The sequence below is a fragment of the Centruroides vittatus genome, unplaced genomic scaffold (assembly GCF_030686945.1).
Source record: "Centruroides vittatus isolate TY-2023 unplaced genomic scaffold, ASM3068694v2 contig_461, whole genome shotgun sequence".
Taxonomy (NCBI): Eukaryota; Metazoa; Arthropoda; class Arachnida; order Scorpiones; family Buthidae; genus Centruroides; species Centruroides vittatus.
This window is the reverse complement of record NW_027122257.1, coordinates 2005625-2020991: the sequence shown is the minus strand read 5'-3', so window position 1 is coordinate 2020991 and position 15367 is coordinate 2005625. Positions and strand designations below refer to the sequence as shown.

General features: G+C 28.6%; 1 long non-coding RNA gene across 1 annotated transcript; it reads left to right on the top strand.

The window, feature by feature from the left end:
• Positions 1-9409: 9409 nt before the first annotated feature.
• Positions 9410-10100, top strand: LOC136977648 (uncharacterized). Its single transcript, XR_010881118.1, has 2 exons — positions 9410-9511; positions 9842-10100. It is a non-coding gene; the product is annotated as an uncharacterized lncRNA (long non-coding RNA).
• The last annotated feature ends 5267 nt before the right edge of the window (positions 10101-15367 follow it).

The following is a 15367-nucleotide window of genomic DNA, read 5'->3' as shown; positions in this document are numbered from 1 at the left end:
GTTGATTGTCTTGACTTTAACGATTAAACTCCCTTATCGATTGTGTAAAGTAGTAGATAAATCGATTAATAAGATAATCGATTACGGCATCTTAACGTGTATCGAATTTGTGTAATGACACAACTCAAAATTTCAAATGATTTTATAAGTTTTTAATGTAAGATATACAATTTTTAAGATGATTTTATGCAAATAATTCTGACGATATGCCATAAACATTAAAGTATACATCGGGGAGAGTTTTATAAGGTTATTAAATAATTATTCAAGCATTTAGTAGAGGAGAATTTCTTTTTATTTTTTTGAATAAGACGAGATTGAGGAAGTTATCTTACAAGCGAGTATCAACTGGTCATAAATGGAATTGTCTACTTGCATTTCGTGTCTGCCACTGTAACCATCCGTCTTGGGATATATATTGCTCTTGATCTCACCGACATACCGACTTGCTTGTAAAATCCACATTCATCTATAAAACATCTGTAGTAAAGATGCAGTTACTAGGCTAGCGGTCGTTGAATAAACGCTTTTTATGGCCTGCAGAGAGTACTTTCATTAAAATTATTCGATTAAAATTTTAAATTCCCTATTTATTACTTTTATTTAAAAAGGTTTATTTTTATTTTAGTATAATATTGTAAAAAGTTAATTGTGTTTTTAGATTTAAAAAGTAACGAGAATTTTATAGTATGTTTATTATATTAGAGTTTGTGTAATACGACGCACACTAGTCGTAGTATAGCCTTACAGCGCAATCAATAAGAATTATATATAAAGTATGACAAATTTTGATTTATAATGGAGGCTCTACTGTAGTCTCTCGATATAAGTATTCACTTTCTCCCTACAGTTGAATAGGTTTAGGAATTCGGTATATCATAACTGCTGCGCTTTCTAGCATTGTATAGTAATAGCATTCCTAGTGTAGTTGTAGCGTTGTACAGAGAAGAAAGAGGGGAGAGAAGAGAGTTAACCTCATACTTAAAATGAGTCAGAATTTATATAACTTTCTTCAAACTTACCATATTTCTTTAATTCATAAGAAGTGTCCACATCTTGACGTTTAAATATATGTTATAAATATCTAAATCAGATATACTTGAGAAAAAAATAAATCTCTGACACGAATAATGAGTGATTTATTAAAAATTAATCTGTCCTCGTAAAAGACGATCTGATTACGTATAATAAAGATATTTTTCGTGTCCGAAACGTGTTCAGACTTACTGAATTACTGATTTTCTCCCATTCTGTATTCAGCGGCGCGCTTCTTATATCGAGAAAATAACAGTCACGTGCATTTTGTTGACACTTTTGTGTGTGTTTGAAGTATGACGCGGCGATATAACACTGTTAGAAGACGTTAAGAATCGCCTAGCGGCACGAAGCTAAATTAGTTATGGTTGTCGCCCCATAATTAATTACATTAATTAGAATTTCGGCCGGTGTTTATGGCGTGTTCACTCTTTCGAGAATTTTCCAAAATTTTTAGTAGTTTTTAATATATTTTCGCGTTTTATTCCATTATGAAGTGTCTATAAACTCGTACAAAGCTAGCAATTTACAGAGACGTCGGCGCATTGACATTGATTGATTCATATTTCAGTAGTTCCATTGATCAATGTGTTGCAGTCCCCGGCCACGTCGTATTGCGACTTGTTTTTCTTTGTTCGGATTCTCGAAATTCTCGTCTTACCTTATTTGTGTTCAATAAAGCGAATCCCGAGCATTCACCAGATTTCTAGTTATTTTAGCATTCTGGTAACAAGGCCGTTTGTTTTTATAAGTCTCGTTAATCTATTTATGTTTTTATTTTATTTATTATTTATCCAAATGTATAATTCTCTAATTTTCAAATTCGTTCACGTTATTCTAATCTAAAATTAACACGACAAATTGCCAAATGTATTCTTAGATTGCATTTTAAAGAGCATTCGCGTCATTAATACGAAAACACTTAGCAGTAACTTTACATATTATCGTGCAAAGAATAAATAACTCGGCACTCACCAGATTTTATGAATGTTCAATTTAATACAACGGTTATTAAACTGCATTAATTTTACAGAAATTAATGAAAACTTTTGATAAATAAGAACAAAAATTCATTGTTACTTTGCAAACTCGTACATACTCTATTTATATTGGAAATTTTCGGGCAGAAACACGTGTTATATGATACAATCAATTTCGTTCATTGGAAACAGAAGAGCGAAGTCATAGAGAAGATGATGAACGAAGCTATCAGATGTATCTATACAAATACAAAAATAGAAAATGGATTCTGATCCGGATCTCCGGGAGAAGAGTGAATGTCTTACCACGTGACTATCTGTTCAGCCGAGATTTATTTATAAAGTGATTAATGAGCACTTAAAGACTTATACATTAATTTGCGTATTCTGTTTAATTTATAAAAGTCAATTTATACACTTTTATGGGAGATTGTACAAGCGAATGATGTAACGAATTTAAAATACGTCGAACGAATATAAGCGAGACGTAACTGTTACGATAGTGTTATTTGTAACTTTACAATAAATCTTTTTCCAAGTGAGAAAATTGTTTGACTAGGCAAATTTAAAAGTTATTTCGTAATGGAGTTATAAGTCAAAATCGTAACCTTTTATCTCTACTTGATATTTACCAGACGGACCGTTTAATGTTTGCTTAAAAATTGGCATTACACATCGATAAACACATTTATTGCATAGTTAAACTTTGCAATGACTTAAGAATTACAAATAAAACGAATTTGCTTATTTAGTAAGAGGTAAGTATACAAGTCACATTAATCAGGAAAAATATGAATTGAAGAGAAATCTAAAGAAAACTGACTGAAAATAATTCTTAACACGTAATTAATAAGTCCCGAAAATATTCTATAACCTTTTAATGTATTCCTTAGACTAATTAGAATTGTTCGTTGCTGAATATTCTCATTTCAATGTACAAATATCTAGCACCAAAAGAAACATTTGTAGAAAATAAAACAAACGGTCGAGTAACTTTATTTGTTGCAGGTCGTTTCTCAATTATTGTCATCAGACATCGAATAGCTTTCCCTCTCTGTAGTCGGAACTTCACGCTCTAAATCCAAATTGATCTTCTCCAACATCTCATCAATTCTTACATTTAACTTGTGTTTTATTATCCAAAATAAAATTTTCTCGATACCAGAAGCGAGCTTAATTGTCCAAACAAATTTTATTTGCTTTTCTTTTTTGTTTTTGTATTAACGAATTATATATTTAGCGGAATGTGTTCGCGTCGAATGCCTTGTTTACTAATTGGATTAACCACTATAATTTTCAATGTAACTGAATCCCAAACAAAAACTTTCTCACGCATCACACAAACGATCTTTCATTACACTTTTCACTAAATTACGTATAAACTTTAAAATATTTTTCATAATTTTAAGTATGTTTTAGTTTTATTTAAATTGTATACAATATTAAATCATTAAAAATCTACAAATAATTAGTAGATATTGGTTAAGGTGTTCTTATAACCGCAATTAAAACGTAATAAAAACTTGCAATGAGTAATATTAATACATTGTCACAATGCCATGCTGCAATTTCTAATCATATTTTTAACTTATTTAATTTAAAATATAATATATGCTCTCCACCTCAGCTTAGTAGTCTCTCGCCTCTGTAGTACTGTACATCATACTTTTCCTATTAGCAACAGTGTAATGCCGATCATCTATCTAACTCCAGAGATTAAGAAAAGACAGACAGATGTACAGCCGAACGGACAACATTAGAAATTTATAGGTTTACAAGTTTTTCAAATTGTAGCCCAATTAGACTTTATAACCGGAGACGACACATTTTATTATTCTGAAAATTAGAAATAATGTTTAATGTTGAAAACGTTGGAGACAATTCTCGAAAGAGAAAGTGAATTTTAAAAAGAAAATTTAAATGTCGAAAGCCAGGAAAAGGGGATAAAACGAATTCCGAGAGAAAAAAAAATACTCAGAAAAAGTATTAATGGATTTCTAAAAGCGAAATGAAAGTGGAGTGCGAAAGTATTTGGAGAGCGATAAAAGTGATCTGTCAAAGAGAAAACATCTTAAAAACGGTTGCAAAAAGTGAATATGCGAGAGTTGTGCAGAAGAGAGGACATTTGCGAGATGAATCCTGAAAGCGAATATTTCCTCAGTTTATACGAAAGACTCCTGAAATTGATATTTTGACAGAAGTATGAAAAGAAAAAAACGCTTTCAAAACCACTCCTGAAAGTGAATATTTTGAAAATTGTAGGAAAGAAAGCATCCTGAAGACGAGTAGCGATATACAATTTTAGAGTTATTCACAATATATAAGAAAGTAGTGAATTCCAGATAAAAAGAAAACGTTTCTATTGTGTTGAAACTGTGTTTCCGAATCCTCCCGTTAAAAAAATTTCCCCAAGGAGACCATTTCTAAAGAAAGTTAGTAAATTTTATCAACTACAAAAAATATTTATGAAAATAATTTAAGCTTACTTTATACTTTATTCAATTGAAATCGTGTGTCTGATGCTTTTTAACTGAATGTTCAACGTTCAGTTTGACGTTAGACACTTTATTTCTCTCAAACTTCTGTTTTTAAGTACTTTATTCACTAACCACTTCTACTACTTCTCGCCTGATGTAACGTCTAATATTTTTCGCATCTAAAACTAATTTTCGAACCCAAGAACCATCTCAAAGGTTGAACTTAAAACATGCAAATAAAAAAATCTAAAGAACGTTAATGGATTTATGAAAGAACTATCATAACAACACAGTCTCGGAATTAAAATTATTTAATTTTTCTAACATTAATTTAATTAAAAACAAACAAAATGATAGCGTAAGAATAAAAAAAAGTTAAAATTCGTTAGCATATATTATCTGCTATTTTTATATAAACAATACGTGATAAACTTACACGTAATTTAGTATATATTAATTATTTTTGACATGAAATAAATTACTAAACCTTAATATAAATATTTAAAAAGTATCGATTAAACTTGGAAGGGAGAAAGAAACAAAATATTTTTAATACAGACGGGTACAAGCGAGTGTAAAGAAGAAAATATTGTTTATAGAATCATATCAAACATTGATTTTCTTTTAGAATGTTGTTAAAAATTTAATTTGTTTTCCTTGTAATGCAAGTTTATTTGGAAAGAAAACAATTTTTCCAACGGAAACATCACCCCAAAATGAATAGTAAAGATTAAAAATGAATATACATAAATTTCATCTTTTTACACTTTTTGTAGAGTGAAGTAAGGTAAGTAATTTTGAAATTTATTACTGTTTTTTTTTCCACGAAATTTTATTACTTTTCTCACTCGATAGTTGGGTAGTGCAGGAAATGATCGATTTCAAAATCCTCTCACGTGTCTGCAATGGAGAGAATTTAAATCTGTATTTTCGGTCAGTTAACTCGAATTTAGTTACCTTCCAAAAGGACAATTTCCAGCTCGAAGAGTGGCAACAGAAATAGAAAAAATGATGGAAATTCCAAAATAAAGTTACACCTAAAAATAAGAACTCCTTAAAAGTAAATAAATTTTTATATGTATCCGGCCATTATTTAAATTTCTACTTTATTTTGATTCAATTTCAACATTTGAGAACTTTCAGGAGGGAAAAAAATAATTCAAACTGGTAAAATAAAATGTTAAAATCTGAAAATTTTAATTCGAACAAAATTAAAGTCGTCGACATTCGTTAAAATGAAATTTTAAATTACGTCAGAATTAATCGACAAATAACAGCAGGAACTCAATGACGAATAAACCAATAAAACGAAGTTAACATTTTAAAAATTTAAATGGCGTCATCAATGTTAACCAATAGTAAACAATGAAAATTTCATTCGGAGTATTAATTGGATGAACGTACTCGTACATAAATTATTTTATGTAACGTCGACCAAACAAACGCGAACGTAACTTGAATTGTTTAATGATTCAAATTTAAAACAACTGATTATGATGTCACACTTTAATAATTCACAAAGGGAATAAATTAAGATTAAAAATCGAGCATTGAAAAATAATAAATAAACAATTTGCGACTTTATTAGTTTATTGCATGACACGAAATAAAGAATTTGTATATTTTAATGGAATAAAAAATAATAATGCATGATGTATGTTAAATGTTGATCGTGCATTCAAAATGTCATTTGTAATATATAATTTATTTTTAGAAAAGAAATGAATTATGACCTTAAAATACTTTATAAAAAATAAAAGAACATTTTGTAATTATAAATAAAATCTATTTTATTTGTTAAAATATGAATTCGAAAGAAATAAAATTCACGATCAATCACGTTGATCAATAAATATTTTATGTATCTGATGTTTTTTTTTTTTTAATCTGAACATTTGTCATTTTTATGTATTATTGATTTCGATAATACAGATTTCAAATCGGTTAAAACTGTCGAAAGTTCCCAAATATATTTTTATATAATATATTAATGACTCCATTTCGTGCCACTCGAGTACTTTTTGATGTTATTGTTATCTGTTTTCTCATTGGTCGTGCGGTTTTACACAGTTTCGTATTGGAGGAATTTTACGAGCGAATTTTTCTCAGTAAATTTGATTTATCTGCTTTTTTTCCAGTTATAAATTTCGAAAAAGGAGACAGAAAAAAACGTATTTTATCAAGATTTAGAACATTTTATCTATCACCTTCAACATCGAAACGATATTAAAATATTTAAATATTGATAAAATTAAGCATGATTTATGATAACGTACGAAAAGAAAATTGTGAATAAGCACGCAAGAACATCTTAACCAATCAGAGGAATCGAATTTAAATTTTAAAAAAACGGTGGACGTGATTTAACCAATCAGATTCAGTTTACGTATAGACGTCACAGCATCAGTTAGCTAATCGAGTTACGTTATTGGTTTATTTAAAAATTTGAAAATGTAATTTAAATTTAAATTAAGTACGCGTAACGAATTTAATAAATCGTCACAATCGGATCGATCAACGGTCTTTAAGGAGTTCGTTAATTTAAAATTTAAATTTTTAAAAATTGATTAACGTATAGAAGCGTGCGCGATATTATCGCCGAAGTGTCAAATACTTAAAATTGCGTTACTGATTGATAGTTTTGGGCCATTTTATACAAAAAATAAATACTTTCAGATAATCTATCATAAAAATTTAGATTGATGATAACTCGGTATAAAAGTGTATTCAAAGATTAAAAAATATATAATAATAAATAAAATTGAATGACAATAAATTAGGGTATATTTTATTGTGGGTTGCCATTCTATTGCTGATTTGTCAGCATTTTTCTCCTTAGCGAAATATTTGGAGTAGTGATGTCTTGACAGATGCCATTAATAACTGGTTTATCCTTTGCCAAATTTCGACTTCAAACATTTTGAAGGAGGTTGTCGACTTTGTTGTTGGCAACAGAAGTGTCTCTTCTAATAAAAGTTTCCTTATCTAAAAGAAGTATTATGAAAGCAAAAATAGAAGCGCCTGTTTTTTTATTATTTTATTTGATTTTTTCAAATAAAAAGTAAAAAAAAACACGCGGTAAAAGAATTTTCTGCACAAAAATTCCATTTAAAATTTATCGAAAAAGATTGTTGATACTAGTTTAAAGAGAAAGTAATTTTAGAAATGGAATAAAAAGTAATATATTGAGATAAATAATATTTAAAACTTCTTTTAATCCTTTAAGTAGTTTAAGAAAATAAAGTTTGTTAAAAAAAATCTTAACTTTAAATACGCTTGCATGAACGATCTTAAAAATATATTTCAAAACTTTACTTTAGAAAAAAAAATGATTAAAATTCGTTTAAATTAAAAAAAAAATCGGGATCGATAGGAATTTAAATTAAGACATGCGATTGTTACGTCATATTCAGTCATTTGTTAATTTATAAAACGTCATAATCGAAATGAAATAATGTATTATTTTTATAAATAGCAATTTAAAACATTGTATAAAATTTATAACAATTAAAGTGAATAAATTTCTTTTTAAAAATCTTTAAATTTAGTTTAAAATTAAACTTTTAAAAAGAAAGATTGCACATTTGGACAATGGAGAGAACTGTGTCGTGACGTCACGAACAAATAATTAATTTTAAAAAAACGTCACAATTAAAAGGAAAAATAAACAAAAGGATAAGGGAAAACGTGTCATTACGTACGAAACCAATTAAAATTCGTTTACAGAAGGATTTAAAATTTTGAATTTTCAATTATATAAAATTCGCATGGAAAGAAGTTAATTCAAGAACGTTACGAGCCTAATTAAACTAAAATTATAAATTAACATGTGAAAAAAATTATAATTAATCAATAAAATATGAGCAGAGATTTTAAAATTTAAATTTTTTGAAATATGAAACACAATATTTGTAAGATATAAGAGATTAATTCGAATTACATCATAATCAAATCGAGAATAAATAAGCGAAACGTAAATTAAAAAAAAAAAAAAAAATCGAATCAATCAGGAAGAGAAGAAAATTACTTGAAATTTAAATTTTAAATTACGAAACAGAGTAGTTTCGACGTCATAAACAAACATATTAATTAAGTAAAAAACAAAAAAAAAAAAAATTAATTCCATACGCATCAATTGTAACAATTACTTTTGCACGTAACAAAATTTATATTTTTAATTGTTAAAGAGATAATTACTGTCAAATACCAAAAAGAATGCAGTTTTAAAAAACGTCACAATGTAAAAAAAACTTTAATTTATAATACAAAATTTTGTAATTAATCGAACAAAAATGCCATTTTAAATGATTTTTATGTCAAAATTTCGAATTCTGAAATAGGATTGTTGTCGCATTACATCAAAAAAGGAGATTTACTCGTAAAATACATAATAATTACAGGAAAAAAAAATTATCATTTTCTAATTAATACAGAAGCTGTTTAAAAATCTTAAATTACGAAGAAGAAAAACTCGGCTTCGAAGTTATAAGTAAAACGTAATTTAAAATACGTCATCGCCGACGTAACCAATTAAGTTACAAAAGAGTGCCGCTTGCGGGGGGTTAAATTTGCACACGAAACAATTGTAAAATTGTATTATTACTTTTACGCAATGTAATTCTGCAAGAAAGAATTTCTGTTTATACGAAATATATTTATATAAAAAAAAAGGTATTCACTCGAGAAAAGAATGTATTTAATCTTGGACTTATATCTGTAAGTACACGTAGCAGTTTTATACAAAGATAAGCATCGTGTCTCTCTCTAGAGAACTTGAATCGATCATTTTACTTGGAAAAAAATAGAATCGAATGTGATTCTAAAATGAAAGGAACCCGAACAATGGAAAAAGAGAGAGAAGATGCAACAAAATATATTTTTTCTTTATATTTAAACAATTCTTATCTATATAAAAATTATAAATTTAAACCAATCGAATAGAAGAAGGTAATGAATTCTATTGTGGTGGAAAGCACGAAAATTGTTTCTGTAAGTTACATTTATGTTGAATATTAAGGGGTAAGTTGAAGTTTAATTTCAATATTGATTCGAATCTTTAATTAGTTTTATAACAAATTCATAATTAGTTAAATTTACTTTGTTAATTAAAGAGAACGTAATTATACATTTCCTCAAGAATTATTTTTGTACGATGTCATTTTCGAGTGTTTACTTGTATGTACTGTACTTAACACGTATATAATACGTGGTTTGTTGTTAATTAAAAATTTATTTGTTCAATGTGACAAATGACACAAGGGTTAAGCTGTATATAAAAATTTGAATGAAGAAATACTTCAGTTATAACAATAGAAACAAGCGATTACAGTTGTTTATGGATATTTTCAGTTGCGGAATGGATAGACATAAAGGAGAAATGACGTAGGAAAGAGTTTATGACGTCACAGATAAAGAGCTGGGAAGAAATGTGTGTGACGATATGAATAAAGTTTGAATAATTTGACAGCCGAAATAAAGTTTTATACGAATAAAGTTGGGACAGAATACGATAGAAAGGGTTTTTATTCGCGAGTAAACCGTACATAAATCTTAATGAAATGACAGGAAAAAACGATAAAAGATAATAAAGACGTAGATTGTAACAAAAGCAGATAAGTTAAATCTACGTTTCTTATTCATCCTAATTTTTTTATTCCGTTCTCTCATTCACTTTCATTACATTGCTTAAAAAATGGCGACGAGAACATTAACTTTGCCATAATCATTAACGAAAGTTACGCGCTTCCACAATTAAAAACTAAAAAGAAAAACTTTTTAAATTTTATGTAAATTCTTTTTTTCTTCAACTTTTAATTTATTTTTTTTTCTATTGAATACAATTTTTGTTGTTGGTTTAAGAGGAGAAAAAAATTAATTAATTTAATTTTAAACGTTTCTAAGTTGACAGACGGGTAAGAACGAACGAATGCACTTTTTCTAAGTAGAAATTGATTTTTTAATCTTGCCGAAAAAAGTATATTAAGAGTTTGCAGGGATGACTTTCTAAAAACTCTTCCATTTTCGGTTGAGAAATGTTGTGTGGCTGTTGCAGAGTGACGCAGAGCCGTTAAAGTAGCTATCAGTTCCATGTCATTGTACCATTTCTGTATGAGCCGAGTTGGATGTCCCCGGAGATCCTTGTTTATCTAGCCAAGACCCTTGTCCAGAATGTCAATAGGAAGAGAAGAACTCGATATTTTCCCCGCTTCTGTCATTGATCAGATTTATTCGATTTAGCAAACAGAATCAATATATATGAAAAGTTTTCACAATGCATTAAAACTTTGTTTGAAGAATAAATAAGAAAAAGAAACAAAGACACAAAAAACAAGACACCACAGACTAGTGTTTATCGACGAGACGTAAATATTAGCTATAACATTTTAAATTTTAAAAAAATGTTTTACTTGCTTCCACAAATGAAAATATGCATTTAAAAATTTAAATTAACGTGTTTTATCGAAATAGTTAAACATTGACTTTTTTTAAATAAATTAAACTTGATTGGACGAATTCAAAAAGGAATAAACATGTGATTGGATAATTTATTAAGCGTCGTTCGATTTCATTTAAATATTTGATGACGTGGCAGTAAATTCCAGTTTTATTGTCTAATTTCAAATTCAAACCAGCCAATAAATGCAACATAGTTTATGTAATAGAATGATTTATTAAGATACTTTGTTTTTAATCAAATAAAACGCTTAAGTATAAATTTATTTGAGGTAAGAAAATTCCCAACATTAAATTAATATATAATAATGACGAATAAACTTTCTAGGGGAAAAAATATTCTTATTTATTGTCAAAATTAAGCTAAAATTTTGTGTGTAGCTTAAATGTGTTGCGTTAGTTTGAATTGCTCCGTGATAAATTTTGGATAACAAATTTAACAATATCATTTTATAAAACTATTTGATGTCAGTTTGGATCATTTGCATAAACTTGTTACGCATTTTACATAATAAGAATAACATTATAGACTATTTTGATAGGAGCAATATCGATGATAAATAGTTACAACGCGCAATAATTTATCCTTAAAGCAGCGAACATCTTATGGTTATTGATAGCTTGCTTAAGTGGGTTTATTACTAATTAATCTATGAATCTTTTGCATATTTAACGTTCTCAAAGCTCTCATTATCCTTGCAATGTGTGCAATTCTACACTGCGCATTAAAATTCGAGTCATATACGGCTTGGTTGTACGTAATGGGTGTGATCGTCGAAAGGTAAGTGTTACACTATAAAATGTATTTATATTAGCATTTTTAAGCAATTAGTAATAGTAGACGACCGTTATAAACTAGCAAAACTTGGCGAAAAGGAATTTCTGATGTCAAAAATTTAATTTTTTTTAAATATATTTTTTGAGAACTTTAACATTTATCTCGGGACTCGTGTCTTTCAAATACGATTCATAACCGAGATGTTTATTATGTAAATGAGAAATTACGTATAGAACTTTATGTTAATTAACTGAATCCTTAATCTGGGACTATATCGAAAAATTGCGAGTCATGTAATATTTATTAATCGGCATTGAAATGAAATTTGTTGATATTGCGGCACATATTTTACCAAATATAAAGTGAAACGTGCGCTGTTTATTATCGACTGTAGTGAAAAAACGGTTGGGAACTTATTTGGCAACACAATAAAATCGTTGGTAAACACCACATCATCGTTACGGCTATCGAGTCGAGTTAAGACACTCGTTTTGAAAGAAAACTCTATAAACACCCGGATAAATATACTGTGCAGTGTAAAATCAAATTCAGGAACGATCATCAATAATTTAAATAATAAAATAAACTAAAATTCATTTGAGTTTAAGATGAGCCGTAAATAAATCTGCGAAATGACATTTTTGTTACAACGTCCAACAAGTAATAAATATTTCACACACAACTAAATAAAAGAATTCTAATTATAAATAATTATTTAAATATTGTCACTATAAATCGACTAAACCGCAGTTTAAAATCTGGCACGAATAATAAAATATTATAAATCTGATCCTAAGTTAAGTTGATTAATAAATAATCAATTAAATATGTTTTATTTTAAAAATGAAATTATAAAACGATCATTTTAAAATTTAATTAACGAATAATATAAACACACACTGTCGTTTATTTAAAAATTAAAACCGACCAATGAACGAAGTAAGACGGTTAAAAGTTTATTTAAAAATTTAAATGAGCCAATGAAAATCGTATAACAACGAAGTGTGTTTATTTAACAAAAGGAGAATTTAAATTCATAAGCGGAAAAAACGTGTAAAATTTTTATTAGAAAAATTGGTGGAAAAAAATCATGGCGACATAACTTTTTTCCTAAATTAAAAAAAATATTTAAACGTTTTTACGATATCGACCAATCGGGCATCGTGTTTTATTATTTTAAATCGTCCAATAAGCCAAAGGCAATAAATAAATTGAGGGAAAATTGAGATCTGTTGCTCTACATTAAATTTGATAATGGATTATATTAATGTATTGTTTAGAAAGGGGAGAAAGTATTTGAATTTGGTGGATTCTATGAAAAGCGGATTATAATATCTTTAATATTTAAAAAGAACGATAGAAAATAGGAAAAGAAAAGACGATAAAAGCACAATCGAGGTGAAACGCATTATTCATTTGCACAAAGGAAATACAAAGAAGTTGAGAGAGAGAGAAGATAAAAAAAGAATTATAAAAAGACGGATAACATGTAGATTGATGTGTATTCATGTGTAAAAAGTTCGATTCCGCGATTTTCCGGGTTTCCGCCCTCGCAATTTTGCTTTGTGTGAAAATGTCGATTTAATACAGTTTTCTAGGAAACGATTTGTTATTCTCGCTATAGTAAAAGGCAGTTCCGAAAACATTATTTCTGAAAACATTGTTTCCCACGATACAAAAATACCTTACTACTCTATTGTCCAATGGGCCATTTCTAAAATTATCAATTCCTATGCAAATTACTACGTTTCCAGTTTCGCGACGTTTTCTGTTTTCTGCATTTAGCACTAATTGGCCAGTCGCGTCGCTCGCGCGGCGCGACGGGCCTTAGGAAGTTACTAATAAGTCGATTATAAGCCTTTTAGTGCATTATAATTGATTGAATTTTGACTTTGATAAAGTTTGAAACTGGAATTTCCATTTAGCATTAATTATTCTAGATAAAAAGCATTATCACCCGCGACGTGTCTGGCTATAAGCCAAGCGATGCGATACTTTACGAGATTAAACTCTCGAGTTGTACGAATTTTTGAAAGTATACTCTCGAATGGACCGTTCTAAATGATATTAGGAAGGAGATAACGTTATGTATAAGAAGCTTTCTCTAAAATATACTTGTAAGTTCCATAAAACATATAAAATGAAATAAAGCGATTCTGAGATCTCGTTCGATAACGAGTCACGTTGCAGATATAAATTATTAATTAATTACATGTTATCTAAATTAAAATGAATATGTAATATATGTATAAACGAAGAATAGATATAGTCAAAAATCCAAGCGTTGCATTATTATAGTAACGCTGAAAATAATCCCGGAATTCAATTTTAATGGTATTTCATACCTCTTTATTGAAAAAAAAATAATAAAAAATTTAAATTCAAAAATTTTATCCGCTTTTCTTTTTATAATTTTAGTTTTAGAAGCGAGCCCGACTGCTAAAAATAAATTTTAATAAGAACTTTCGCGCATATTTAAGATAAATTCGCGTTAAGCATATCGCGAACCAATAAGAAGGGAGTTGCCATCATGCGTCATCGACGATATCGCACTATTTTTGCGAATCGCAGCGAATAGTGTCAGATACGTCGCAGTCGCCGGAGCAATATCCTGGTGGCTTTTCTTATTGGCCATCTTGTAGGTTCGGTGTGAATGAACCTAAAATCGCTCTGTCGTTGGAAATGATACATTTGATGCTATTTTATTGCACTAGATGGCGTCGTTAGTCCATAAAAGGAACAAATTGTAGTACTTAAATCCGTCCTGATAATTCGTGAGTCTGCCGGACGTTAAATTCGCTTTGTAGGCGGTAGCACGCTGTTATAATAACAATACAGATCGGATTGAACGATCTAAACTTAGCAATGTGGCTTATTAAACTATTAACAACTTCATTTCCTATCATTAACTACCCATTAACGCGCTAATATTACATCATTCTCTTTGCATAAAAGACATTTAGCAACACGTTATCTAACAAACGATAATTAGCCATTAACGAGCCATTAAAAATCACTTACTATTCATTAACATACCTTTAACTATTCAATAACATTTATTACTATCAGACTTCTTAACATTTTGAATAATAAAATGTTCATTCGCGCGATAAAAATTAATCAAACCATCTTTATGTAGTGTTTACGTCGCTTTAAACACTAATTAACAATGTAAATCACACTATCTCTTCATTACAAAAGCATCCACAGGACAATAATGTTAGTCACAAAATTCAAACTTGAATCAACAGTATTGTATTCGAAGGATCTTGTAATCTGTATTATAGAAAATGCGCCTTTAGATTGACGAATACATTCTTATTAATATTATTAATGTATACGACACAATAATGGAAGCAGAATACATAACATTAAAGGCAGAATCGAGCTGAAACGAAAGATTAAGTATTTATGGTTTAGTAATTTAAATCAAGTTAGGAGAGAAATATGTTTCGATGTCGTACGCGAGTTGATTGGTTGACACATTATTTGAAATGATTTCCTTTAACCCGATTGGATGAAAAAATATTCATGACTGCATCTTCATCCAAACGGATCGAGGAAAATTATTTTCAATTTATATACCACTCAATTTTAATTTTTTGAGTTATATTGCAAGCAGGAACACTGTTAACTCTTGTACC